Raw genomic sequence first — 13,636 nt, 5'->3', positions numbered from 1 at the left:
TATTTGCCCTCAGAAAGACACTGAATATTTCTGGGAAACTGAGGCAGCTGTACCTGTCATACTGTGGCCTGCAGCAGCGGGGTACTCCAGGGAGAGCCACCTATGACAAATCCCTTTCAAAATCATTATTAAAAGATATTGGACCAAATTCTTTGGTGGTATTAGCACAGTGGAGCTGTGCCAGAAAAGAACTTAGCCCATTCAGAAACAGAGCTTAGCACTGGTCCCTGAACACCTCACTGCAGGTTTCTACTGGTACTTTTGAGGCCCATCTTGCGTTTCTTGCATACCCAAAGCTCTAAGGGAGTACGTGCTGTGCATGTGCAAGTTATGCGGTATCAGCCCATAATCATTACTTGGATATATATTATTGTGCTTTTCTAGTCAGTTTTCTAGTCAGTTTTCTATCCATGTGACAATGCTCATATCCAAGCCAACTTGATTTTTTTTTTCCCAAGAGCAAGGCACTGTGTCAGCGGCTTTGCTAAAATTCAGATATTGCATTTACTGCATTGCCTTCCTCCACTAATTTTGTGATTCATCATAAAAAAAGATTCTAAATTTCTTGCATGACTTTTCTACAAATCACTACTGTTTGTTGTTCACTGCTCCATGATAATCTAGTTATAGATTTTTCCTAGTAATATATCATTATATTATTATTAGGGACTGAAGCTGCAGTTATCATTACATTTCCAGGAGTCACTTTTTTCCTTTTTTAAAAATCGGCATGTTTGTACTTTCAATCCTCAAGTACCTCTACCATTCTAGAAAGGCTACGGGGCTGATTAATGGCTCTACTCCAGACCTTTCTGAGCCATTCCAGCAGCTCAAAGGGGCCTTAAAGCTTAAGCGATCTTAAATCCAGTTGATTATTCCCAAGGAAAGCAGAAGTGTCCAGGTGGTGAAGACTCAACATAGATCAACACGACTGCTTTCAGATTCCCACACCCAGTGCAGTGGAACATGTATGTGAAGTGAGCTGTACTCTGGTGACCCCCCGTTGCCAAAATGCTTAATTACGGCCATTGGCAGTGAGCCAGCCAATATTTAGAGCAGCATAGAAGCTACTCTTAGTTATTTCTGGTACTGAACAGGCTCCTGGGTAGCCCCTGGAACATGGGAATGCAAAAGTGGTGAAGACCCTCCTTTTCCCTCATTTCATTCCTGTGCAGAACGGGTTTAGGGGAGTGACTAAAAATTCAGAGCTGTAAACATTAAGAACACTTTCAATTATTAGCCATTCAATTTCAGTTTTTAATAAATATCAGTAGGCCTTACCAGAATACCAGATTCAAGCTGCCCCTAATTTTGGAGAGGCTTGTATTCTAGCTTCAGCTTCCCGCTAGTGAATCGTGTTATACATTTTTCCACTAGACTGAAGAGCCCATTACTAAATATTTGTTCATGTAGGTACTTACAGACTGTCCAGTCAAGTCACCCCTGAACCTTCTCTTTGTTAAACTAATAGATTGAGTCTATCACTGTAAGGCAGATTTTCTAGACTTTTAGCTAGGGGAGGGAGTTTTTTGTTGTTTTGCAAAGATCTGTAACGCTTTAACACTTATTATAATAAAGTTCCTATGGTTAAGAAATTTCTTTATTGAGCCCACAGCTCCTTACCTTCCTGTCATGTTGTCCCTGCAGGGGCTAAAGTGACCACAGAGTGACCACAGTCTAGGTGGAACTCTGAGGGAGAATATATAAGCACCTAGAATGGTGTGGGTGGTCTGGCAGTGGCAGGACATTGTAGTCCCACATCCCAAGGAATTACTCTGACACGGAGTCTGAGCTTGAGGGGGGTGAGTCTTATAGGTCCTGGAGCTAGGAACAGTGACCAGGCTCTGCGAAGAGTCAGGGGGCTTGGAAGCATGTGGTTGGGTTCACGTGTCAATCCGAGAGAGGGACTAGGCCAGGTTGTGATAGACTCAGGTGTATATTTCACATAAATGTTGTACAGTAGGGTCTGTGATCTGTGTAACATATCTGTAACAGAATGCAAGCCTTCTGAAAATTAAAGGTTTTTGCAGCCAAAATGGGCCTGTTACAGTTAAAAATTGCCTCTTGCTTTCTTTTCTTGAGGGAGAAACATAATTTACACTCAAAACAGTAAAATGTACATCATTGATGCAAAAATACCTATTTCATTAAAGTTTTAGAAAGTTTAGAGGATGCAAAATTGCATGAAATGAAACAGAAAATATATGTGAAACAAAAATTGAAATTCCCACAGCTCCATTTGTCAGCCGTTATCTTTTTAAATGAGCTTCAAAAAGTTGGGGGGGAGGGTACAGAAATTGCTTGTTACTGAATTGAAAGGCAGAGCCAGGATAATGATATCTTTGTTTATGGCAGCTGTTATCAATAATGTTCAGAGAGTTAACAAGTTACTAGAAAGCTATCAGTTGATGGCTAGAGACCTGTCTCGAAAATAATTTGAATAACTAATGTGAGCTATAGCAAAGATTAAAGTCAGCCATGAAAACACTTTGATTTTTGTCCTGAGTTGTATATGATTTTTTTAAAGATTGTTCAAAAATAGCTTTTATTTCTTACTGTTTCTGAGTTTACTATAAAGCAGATGTATTTTATCCAAGATTAATTTGAGCTATAAATTTGTATCATAGCTTTAATAAAATTCTGTCAATTATTTTGATATAGCTCAGGCACATGTGGTCATTTCAGGTACACTTACGCTCCTTTTATTCTTCTTTCTTCAACAATATTTTGTCAATTTAAAAAAATAAAACAAATAAAAATACTTTCTAAAAATGGTCCACATTTATTATTTTAAGGATTTCCATATCAGATTTTCTCAATTTACAAGCAGATTATAGCTAAACTTTAATTCTGTTCCTATCTACCATCAACTTTTTTCCAATTTACCTTCAATAATTTTAAGTATGCACATGCATTGGAATTTACTCACTTACTTTGTATATAAAATTCCTGTGGTTGAATACGCAAATCAGGTATTTGAACAGACAATGATCAGCTAGATTGTAAACTGGTCGCTTTCATATTTAAATATCCATTTGTATGCACAGTCATGGCAAATGTATGCCTAAGGAAGGCAAACAATGCAGTCCTACAGCTTTTTAAAATCAAGCCCTTGTTTTGGACTGATTTTCCAGATTAAAGTGTTTGATTAACTGCATTAATTTTCATATACTTGTGCTTTCACAAACTGCTAAAACTAACAGAATATCATCTTTGGCTGGAAAACTGTATCCTGGTTGGCGAACTCTTACAACAAATGCCTGCTGTGTCTCTCTCATCCTATATGTACAACCTATATACCTAGACAGCTCATTTGTAGAGCTTTAGACATAAACCTTGTATACTGGGACAGCTCAGAGAACTTTTCACTCCACATCTGAAATGACAGTGTTTCTAAGCAATAACCAAGATAGAAACGATTTAGGTTGTCATACAGTGATACTTAGCACAGATATATCTGCCGCACTTAGGTAATGCACACGCTGGAGAGTGAGGTATAAAGTAAAGGATCCCTTCACTCTGCATTTCCACATTCTCCAAATTTTGCTTTTTATTTTTTTATAAAGCTGTTTTTAATATTTCCTTTAAATAACTTACATGTATTCACAAAGAAAGATTTTTTTCTTTTGAATTTTCTTAGCTTTTATATGTTACATAAAAAAAAGGTGTCAAAGAAAAATACTGCTTTTAAAATTTGCCCTCTAAGTGACTAGCACAAAGCCCCTGAAGGAGTCAATCTCAGATGCAAGATTAAAACTCAGGAGTTTAGCTCCCAGTTCTGTGCTCTAGCCATTAAATTGCACCATTCTCTCTAGAGGAGTGTTCATGAAACTAAAAGATTAATAGCAGTGAACAGAGTTAGAGATACAGTTGAAGAGGTAATCAGCAAGTGTCTTCTTATATCACTCAGTGTGCCTCACTGTGGACTTGCAGTATTGATGCCATTTTCTTGTTCATTTTAAAATTGTATCAGCTACAACCCGACCTGTTTGTTTCCATTGGGATCCCAAACATATGTGTTTGAAAGCAATAAAAGTGAATTTACTGATGAATGGTAAAAATAATCATTTTACCAGTGTTTACAATGCTTTGTGCTGTGCTCCAGACCAAAACTTGTGAGAGAGCTCTAAATATGAATTTAATAAGGCCTTTTCATTTTCAAAAGGGAAGACAGAATTGAACTAGCATAGCATATGAATCTCACTAACTCCTTGTTCTCTTTGAGATATTAAGCATTATTATTATATTACATATAAAATAAATGTACCACTACTCTACAGTGCACTGAATGGATGATACTCAGAAATGAATCAGGGTATGTAAAGGAGGCTGCTGTCTGTAGGACACTTGTTTCGTTTGTTGCAGAATTTGAAACGTATTAGAGAAAAAAGTTGAACGAATAAATGATTTTTTGGTTTGGTGGCCAAACTAAAAACAAGAAATTGTTTAGTTTCTAACCAAAACTGAATTTTGTTTCTCTCACCAAAAGTAAATACAAATAAATAAAATATTCAGTTTTGGTCAAATGAAACATTTTGTTTGATTCAAAACAAAACAAAACAAAAATGCAGTTGTTCATTTTGTTTCGATAAGTTTTAGGTGGATTTTCATCCTTTCAGGGGTCTCTTAAAATACAGTTAAATTTATAAATGAAACATCATCTCAAAACAAAAAGTCAAAATAGCTCATTTAGAAAATGTCTAAATGAACCATTTTAACTTCTTTAAAATATTCCCTCTTTTTTTTATTTGGTTAAAACTATTTGCCAAATTTGACCTGAATTTGAGAGTATTTTTTTGGTCTCCCTAAAACTGCATTTTTTGGCAAATTTCCTATTCAACCAAAAAGTCACCCAACTCTATTAGTGAATGAGACAGGAAGAGAAAGAATGGTCTTACGGTTAGAGTAATGGAATGCCACTCTGAAAACCTGGATTGTATTTCTTCTATTTTCTGTGTGATATTGGAGAAGTCACTTAAACCAGACTTTTGACATGTGGCTACTAACTTTGTTTTCCTCATTTTCTGGGATCTGACTTGTGGATGTGCTGAGCACTCACAGCTATAGTGGAATGTCAATGGGAACTGGGCTTGAACAAATAAAATGCTAGGTTCTCTGAAAATGGGAACTGGGCTTGAACAAATAAAATGCTAGATTCTCTGAAAAAAATCAGGCCACAGTCATCTCAGATTAGATATAACCTTAATCTCTCTGTGGCTCAGTTCTCCCTCTGTAAAATGGGAAGAACATGAAAGCCATTTAGGAGCTTTTCAACGAATATTATTATTATATGACAGCGACAATTACACACACATGCACACACCTCTCTCTGTCCCTTGAGAAACAGGAAATCTAGGTTGAAGTCTGAATCATACACAGCAGGGACTTGAATCCGGGTCTGTTGTAAGATTTAAAAAAAAAAAAAAATGATCAAAACAACATATTGTCCTCTAACCACATTTTCAGAAATGGTTGAACAATTTTTGCTAATTTTTTCAAAAAACATACTGAGGCAGATATTGAGCATGGAAAATTTCTGCCTACATGATTAAGTTTGGTAAAGTTATAGCAATTAAAAATAGGATCTTGTAATGGAAAGTGTCAGGCAACCTTAAGTATAAGTGTCACAACCTATGCTGCCTTATAACAACATTTTAAATTAATGAGATGCCTGGTCCAATGACAACAACAATACAGAAATGCTCTCTTAGATTGTTTAATACTGGAAGGTAAGATCCTTTGTAAAAATAAAATATACATTTTTGTTTTATGAGCTCCAGAAGGGTAGCTGTGTTAGTCTGTTTTTAGCAAAAGAAAAATCCCCTTTTGTTTTATGCTCTATACATGTCAAGATGAAAAATACCTTTGAAAAAAAAAAAAGAATTTCTCAATGCATTTCTGGGACATGATTCTGCAAGATAAGAATTAGGAATCTGTCAATAAGCCTATCTAGATAGCCTATGTACATGAATCCCCAGACTCGGAATGTGATCCCCAACCAGTGCTATTTAATTAGTATTTAAGTATGCGTACTGAAACTACATTTATTACAATCCCAGATCCCTCTTTATTATCTGGCAGATGATTACTTGTATTTGGCATCCAAACAATTCCAGAAGAGTAGGTAATAACAATCCTAATAAAGACCACCATCAGCAACATGCATGTTATTGTACAAAACAACAAGAGGCCCACAATGCTAACCCACATAAGAAAAAAAAAGTACAGTCAAAGTATTAAACCTTACCCAAAAAAAAGTATCAAAACAGACTTCCTCTGGGGTCTCCTCAAGTATTTTGTGTTACCTGTCTATTTAGTCCCTGCTCTTGCAAATCATTCTGCACGAGCAGACCCGAACAGTGTCCCATTGACTTAAATATCACAGAACAACCTGCAGGATCAGGCCTTAGAGTGGGTAAGGACCATTCCTTTTCTACCTTGCTGTGCTCAGAACTATACATCAGTGGATGTGTAGATATGTACTTCATGAAAGAATGATATAGTTGCTGATGCTTCTTGCAGGATTGAATCATGTCACAGATTCCACTGCTATCAAAACTAGACATGAAATATAAAAATCATATCCTTTAAACTAAAATAATGCTGTACCTAACTGATCTTTGGACTTCAAATGCACAATTCAAGAACGTGAATATATATTAATGTTTCCAAAACTTACGGGTGCTGACCCATTTCCTCCTGAAGAGTTCAAGGGATCTGCCCTTTCCAACATGCCCATAAGGAGGTGGGGGAAGAAGTTAAAAAGGAGAATACTGAGAAATTTAACTCCCCTAAATTGGCCCTAATTTAAATTTATATTCTGGTGCAAAATGCCTAAATATCCATAAGAGAAAGTAAAATTGTTGCCAAGAAATTAAAAACATTGTCATAAGACCCACATAAATAGCATATGTGCTTGCCTTGGTAGTAATAGTTAACAAAGCAACATTCCCAGAGATGGACTGAGGTAACCAATGAAGCTCAGTGACCTGGACAGACAGTTCTGCAGTAATTTCCACATGGATGGACGCTTGCCCTCATGCAGAGCTCCATGGACCTCACTGCAAAAATCAAGGCCAAGGAAAAACAAACAAGAGGCCCAGTCCTGTAGTCCTTTATGTTCAGTGGAGGAATCTGAGTAAAAACTGATGGATTGGGCCCATAAAGAGCCATTATAATGACAGCAAAGGGAGTGAAAACAGAAGTTTACCAAAGTGAAAGGAACAAAATTGGTACAGAAGAATATTATATTTTCAAACTTCTAAAAGTGTATTCTAAACATTCATGATACAGAGTAATAAAATAATTGGCAGCGTCCTTTTAACCTGCCAGTTTCAAAATACAAGTTGCTAAATCCAGGATGATTTCAAAACCAAATTAAAAAAGTAAATTATTAAAAGTATATTATGACATATACTGGGGAAAAAGTTACATTATAGGAAATCTACATATTAGACAGAATGCAAAATTTTACTTGGACCCAAGGTACCTGAGGCTATCAGACAGTCTTAAAAACCATGTTTACATTAGCATAGGATGAGAAGACAAAATGGAGGGGTAGATCAAAGAGCTCGTGAGTGTGATTACAGCCAAAAGCTAGCTTCTTTATATGCAACATCAGTGCCATGATCTCAGCAAGGAATCACAGCATTGCTGAGCAATTTGAAAATCTTGACTTCACTTATGTGCACAGATATCCTTTGTTTTTACCTGCAAGTGTACTTCATATTTGCCCTACTTACATTAATCCCTTAGCAAATGGAATTACATTTACATGCAATGAGGGGGAATAGAAGAAGAGTTAAGTTCAAAGCAGACTGTGGAGAGTTACAAAGGGATCTCACAAAACTGGGTGACTGGGCAACAAAATGGCAGATGAAATTCAGTGTTGATAAATGCAAAGTAATGCACACTGGAAAACATAATCCCAACTATACAAATGAAACGATGGAGTCTAAATTAGCTGTTACCACTCAGGAAAAGAGATCTTGGAGTCATAGTGGATAGTTCTCTGAAAACATCTACTCAATGTACAGCCACAGTCAAAAAAGCTAACGATGTTAGGAATCATTAGGGAAGGGATAGACAAGATGACAGAAAATATCATATTGCCTCTTTATAAATCCATGGTATGCCCACATCTTGAATACTGTGTGCAGATCTGGTCACCCCATCTCAAAAAAGATATATTGGAATTGGAAAAGGTACAGACAAGAGCAACTAAAATGATTAGGGGCATGGAACAGCTTTTGTATGAGTAGAGATTAATAAAATTTGGACTCTTCAGCTTGGAAAAGAAATGACTAAGGGGAGATATGATAGAGGTCTATAAAATCATGACTGGTGTGGAGAAAGTAAATAAGGAAGTGTTATTTATTCCTCATATCACAAGAATTAGGGGTCACAAATGAAATTAATAGGCAGCAAGTTTAAAATGAACAAAAGGAAGTATTTCTTCACACAACACAGTCAACCTGTGGAACTCTTTGCCAGAGGATGTTGTGAAGGCCAAGAGTATAACGGGGTTCATAAAAGAACTAGGTAAGTTCATGGAGGATAGGTCCATCAATGGCTATTAGCCAGGATAGGCAGGGATTGCTATTTGCCAGAAGCTGGGAATGGGTGACAAGATGGATCACTTGATGATTACCTGTTCTATTGAAACACCTGCCATTCACCATTGTTGGAAGACAGGATACTGGGCTAGATGGACCACTGATCTGACCCAGTATAGCCGTTCTTATGAGTCTGGGCTGCCCTTTTACTTACAGTATTTTCCTATTCAGGGCTACTGATCCTGAAATTTTTGTTTTAGTTTAGCCATTCACTGACTGTTTTGTTCCTTTACAACCCAAAGGCCAATGAACTCAGTAGTTCAATTACAAACCTTGCAAACCTTCATTGTATCACCAGTTTGAAGTGATCACAGCTATAGGATACATCACCAATAACAAAGTTTTAAGACAAAATTTCTGAGACATATTCTAGCTAAAATATTTGTAGTGCAGTTAATGACTAGAACCTTTTCAGATGAAATATAAACAAAAAGTTATCCACTCCCTGAAGACTCTCTGTATGCTATTGCTTAAGATGACACTGGTTTTCCCTATTCCCAGTGTTTTTTCTGTCCCCCCAACCAACTTCCTTTACAAAATGTTCATTTTTTATTTTTTGACCTTTCTAGGAATGGGCAAATTTTTAATTAAAAAAAAAAAAAAAAAAAAAAAAAAAATCAATCACTCTATATCTGACCTATCAGTCCTCATTCTCAAAGGAAACACTTTCAAATGATGAGCCTGGGAGCTTAAATCCATAACTTTCTTAGACACTAAAAAACATGGACTGCATAGAAACATTGGATTTATGGCTTATTACATCAATCTATAACCCACTAACGCACCCCCGCTACCTCCTGTCTTCTCCTCCTTACCATCGCTTCTTTTCCCCCCTATGATTGGAGGAGTATTGATGTGCCGCCCACTTCACCTTGAACGGTCCCTTGAAGTATGTGTTAACTATTTATGCTAAACAATCTGTTTCATTTTGTATTGCACTGTGACCCAGAGTATGTTTCCCAGACCAGAAGAAGAGCTGTGTGTAAGTTCAAAAGCTTGTCTTTCTCACCAATAGAAGTTGGTCCAATAATATATTATCTCACCCGCCTTGTCACTCTAATAAGCCTAAATTGAGGCAGGAGCTGACAAAGGCCTGTACAACTTCCCTCCCTGCTTGACAGGCGGTCAATTTAATCACCCTCTTTATTTAAAACTTATGGGCCTGCAAGTGGAAAGTCGTTTAAAACGTAACTCATTCCCATTACTGTGCACACAATGGACATGCTAAATGTAAATACAAATACAAAGATGGAGCTGCTAAATGTAAATACAATACAAAGATGGAGTGTGGGTCTTAGATTGTTTTCCAAAAATGTTACTAGTGTTGCTCAGTAATATAGCTCTATTGTTTAAAATCCTTACCAACAGATGTCTGTCCATAGGATATCTTTTCTTTTTTGGCTAGCCATCTGATCTTTGTTTTGTGATGCCAGCTTAAATTTATTACATAGCACTAGATACCTGGCAGCTGCTATGGTTCTATCTATCCACCTACACAAACATCCCTGCATCCATTGCATATGCCTGTTATATAAACATACACGTGCACGCCTGCATCCTCATTCAGCAAGACACTTAGCCATGCTTAACTTCAATGAGTTTAAGCATACACTGTCAGTGAGTCACATACTTAAATGCTTTTTCAAACAGGAATGGACATTCTTATGTGCTTTGCTAATTGAAACCTAAATGTATATATACACACCTAGTTATAGCAGTTATGCAGAGTAATTTTTCATATACTGATGTAGAAGGTACTGAATGAGCTGATCAGCTATAACATTGAAATCTACGTTACTGATGATCTCATAAGAGGCAGTCCACTGTTTCTGTACATTTTCATGTACTTTTCATTTTAGAGAGAGATTCTAATCTCAGATCCACAACACCATTTATTGGTAGATGTGCTACTTGAAATATGCTGTGCTGAAGACATTTTATTTTATGTGTCAGAGCAGTTTGAGTATCTGCCCAGTGAGTCTCCCCAGCAGCAGAGAGGCGGAGATACTTCAAAGAGTGGTAGCATATTATGCCACATCAAGCAACTACAAAGCACAGCCAACTGCTAGAGTAAGGAAAGAGGAGTGAGGGAAGTCTGGGGAGTACAATCAGACGATGAAAGCAAGGGGGTGGAGGTTTTGTGGTAAATATATTTTAAAGTGAAAGATTGCCTGCCTGCATGCCCACCCTCCCCCACCCCCAATTTTGAAATGGATTTAACACTGATGAAAGGTGCCAGATTATTTGATTTATAAAGTGGCACAGGTGTGAATGGTGCTTTAACAATGAAAAAATTCAATGTATGCAGCTAACACAATAAGTAAAGATATGAAATTAGACTAGATGGAGGGGAAGTATTAGGTGATAGAAACAAACAGAAGAAAGAATAAGTTATTAGGACAGCAGTATTTTGTGCACTTTTAAATTGATTAAAAAATCCAAGAAGTTAACTTTTTAAAGATATTGTATATTTTGTTTAAGTAGCCTATCTTGATCAGTGGAAATGGGGAGCACCTGATCTGTGATTACTGATGGGATTTTAGCAGCAAGTAGGATTTGAGGGCGGATCTGAATTCAGAGAATGAAATCACTGGGTAAACAGAAGAAGAGAAGCTGAGCCAGTAAAGGGGCATCATAAAAGAAGGCCCGGTGTCATAACCAGAAGTTATTTCCAGAGGGAAAGTAATCCAGCGTGACTAACATTCTATGCAATCCACATACAGCATGGGCAGCGGCAAAAAGTGAGAGAGGTTTTATAAAGTTGGAAGCAGGGTTTGGTTTTGTGATGCTGTCTAGATTACAGGTGACCTTTTATAATATTATTTAATACCAATATGACAAAATGGCAATGATTCTTACCAGATATGCCATGTCAGGTACCATTGGAAAAGTTACAATTGGATAAGTATGATAATATTATTTGTGTGTATGAGTCATATTTGTATTATAAATTATGGATATGTTTGATATAGCTGTATCCAAAAACTTGTGCTGTGCTACTGGGTTACATCCCCCCAGGCAGATTAGCGTCAGCATTGAGGACTCATCGAGGGTCATCACCCATACAATGAGATCAGGAAGGGAAGCCAGGGGCTACATGTTATGAGTCACCAGGACATGTAAGAACAGGACTCAGACTTTTCCATGCCATGTGTTGGGTGGCTGTGTTTGGGACAAAGGAAATTCAAGCCTCACGGAAGAAACTATAAAAAGCAGCTACACCATCTCCAGTTTGTCTGCATTCCTGCTTCCTACATCTGAATCAACTCATCTATAACTGAGGCTGTGAAACAAAGGATTGAGACCCATACAGGTGCTGGCTATATACCAGAAGAATTGTACAAGCCTGCAAACTCCACAATTCTGCTAAGAATCTAATATATATGGCCTTTGAAGTCATTTGTATGAATATGATTGCTTTAATCATTTAATATCTCTCTTCTTGTTTCTTTCCTTTTATAATAAACTTTTAGTTTTAATTACTAAAGGATTGGCTGACAGCATGGTATTTTGGGTAAGATCCAAATATCTTGATCTGGCAATGTGGCTGACCTTTGGGGATCAGGAGAATATTTTGGTAAAGCGAATAGAGTTTAAATAACTTATTTCTTTACCAGACCCAGTTGCTGATTGGGAGCCAGAAACTAAAATACAATAAAGGGGGCTGTGTATTTCTTGTTGTAGCTTCTTGATAACCAGTGTGGGAAATCAGGAGCACTGCCTGTGACTGGTTGGTGAATCTAAACTACAGTGTTAGCCAGCAGTTTGGGAGAATCTGCTCTCCTTTTTGCAGCCTGCCCTGATCTTGGCATTTTCATGTGGGCCACCCTAGGCACAGATGGGTCACAGGTTTATTTGTGTTTTTTAAATATATTGTAATGGCAGCGGAGCCCTTAGGTGGGGGAACTATTATGCCCTAGAACAGGGTTTCCCAACCTGTGGGTCGGGATCCAAAATTTGGTCACCAGAATGTTTCAAAGGCTCAGATGGCAGCTCCTGGGGCTCCAGTCCCTTAGTGCTGGCTGGGCTCACCTCCCTGCTCCAGGCACTACCACCTCTGGGGTCCCAGTGCCACTCAGGTTTGGCCTAGCCATCATGATGACAGGAATCCAGGTAGGCCAAATTTGAGTGAGTGGCACTAAAACCCCATGAGCCAGGTCACAACTCCACTCACACACATTTGGTCCAGCAAGGGGAGACGGGGCCAAACCTGAATGGCACTGAAACCCCAGAGGTTGCAATGATGGAGCAGAGAGCCAAGCCCAGCCAGCCCCACAGCACAGGAGCTCCAGGAACCACCAATGTAGAGTGAGTACTGGACTGGACCCAACCCCCCACAGGGACATGATCTGACCGAAACTACCCCAGAGCCTCTGCCGCCCAGGCTATTTACTGAGTCATGACAGGCCATAGACATTTACAAATGGGTCCTGAGCCGAAAAAGGTTGAGAACCACTGCTCTAGAACACTTGTAGAATGAGATGTGAGCTTGGCATGTTATGTTATGTTTTTGTTTATTTAATTGTAATTGACATTTTTGGGAAAGTGTAATTGAGAGGCTCTGTACAGTTGGAGTCAGTGGTGGATGATTGGGTTGAGAAGTTATATCTGGACCAATGCTGCTCAACTGACCACTGTTTCCTAAAGTCCGGCCCAATACCAGGGCACAATATTTTACACTAACTATCATTACCCTCTACCAGAAAATGTCATTTGCTATGCCCCTATATATAAACTTCTTAGTAAAAAGGAAATATGTTCAGTGGAGATAGGGTAATGGAATCAACCTAATTAGTCTTCTGTGAAGTTAACTGTAGCACTATTACTTGTTTACTTCAGTTTTTTATACAATGAGCATATGGTTTGAAATAGGGCAAAGGATAAATGTGTTCTACTTTAAGTATAAATTTCATTTATAATGTATAACTCACTGTAGTGATACTTTGAGGCTAATGAACCTTCTCAGTTCATTACAGATAAAAATACTGCGTCCCCTCCTCTTAATATGGTATGAATGGAGT

General features: G+C 37.8%; 1 long non-coding RNA gene across 2 annotated transcripts in view; it reads right to left on the bottom strand.

The window, feature by feature from the left end:
• The window catches only part of LOC137154175 (uncharacterized), a 65,896-nt gene that overhangs the window by 19,114 nt on the left and 33,146 nt on the right, over window positions 1-13,636 (bottom strand). The window contains exon 3 of one of the 2 annotated variants that reach the window (XR_010920124.1): window positions 5,324-5,398. This is a non-coding gene — a long non-coding RNA (uncharacterized lncRNA). Of the gene's footprint in view, window positions 1-5,265; window positions 5,399-13,636 lie in introns of those variants that run through there. The other variant, XR_010920123.1, reaches the window with a different exon arrangement.

This window comes from Emydura macquarii, unplaced genomic scaffold, assembly GCF_026122565.2.
Source record: "Emydura macquarii macquarii isolate MOO-44397 ecotype Brisbane River unplaced genomic scaffold, CSIRO-AGI_Emac_v2 contig_1253, whole genome shotgun sequence".
NCBI lineage: Eukaryota > Metazoa > Chordata > Testudines > Chelidae > Emydura > Emydura macquarii.
The sequence above is the reverse complement of the archived record's forward strand: the minus strand, read 5'-3'. Positions and strand labels throughout refer to the sequence as shown.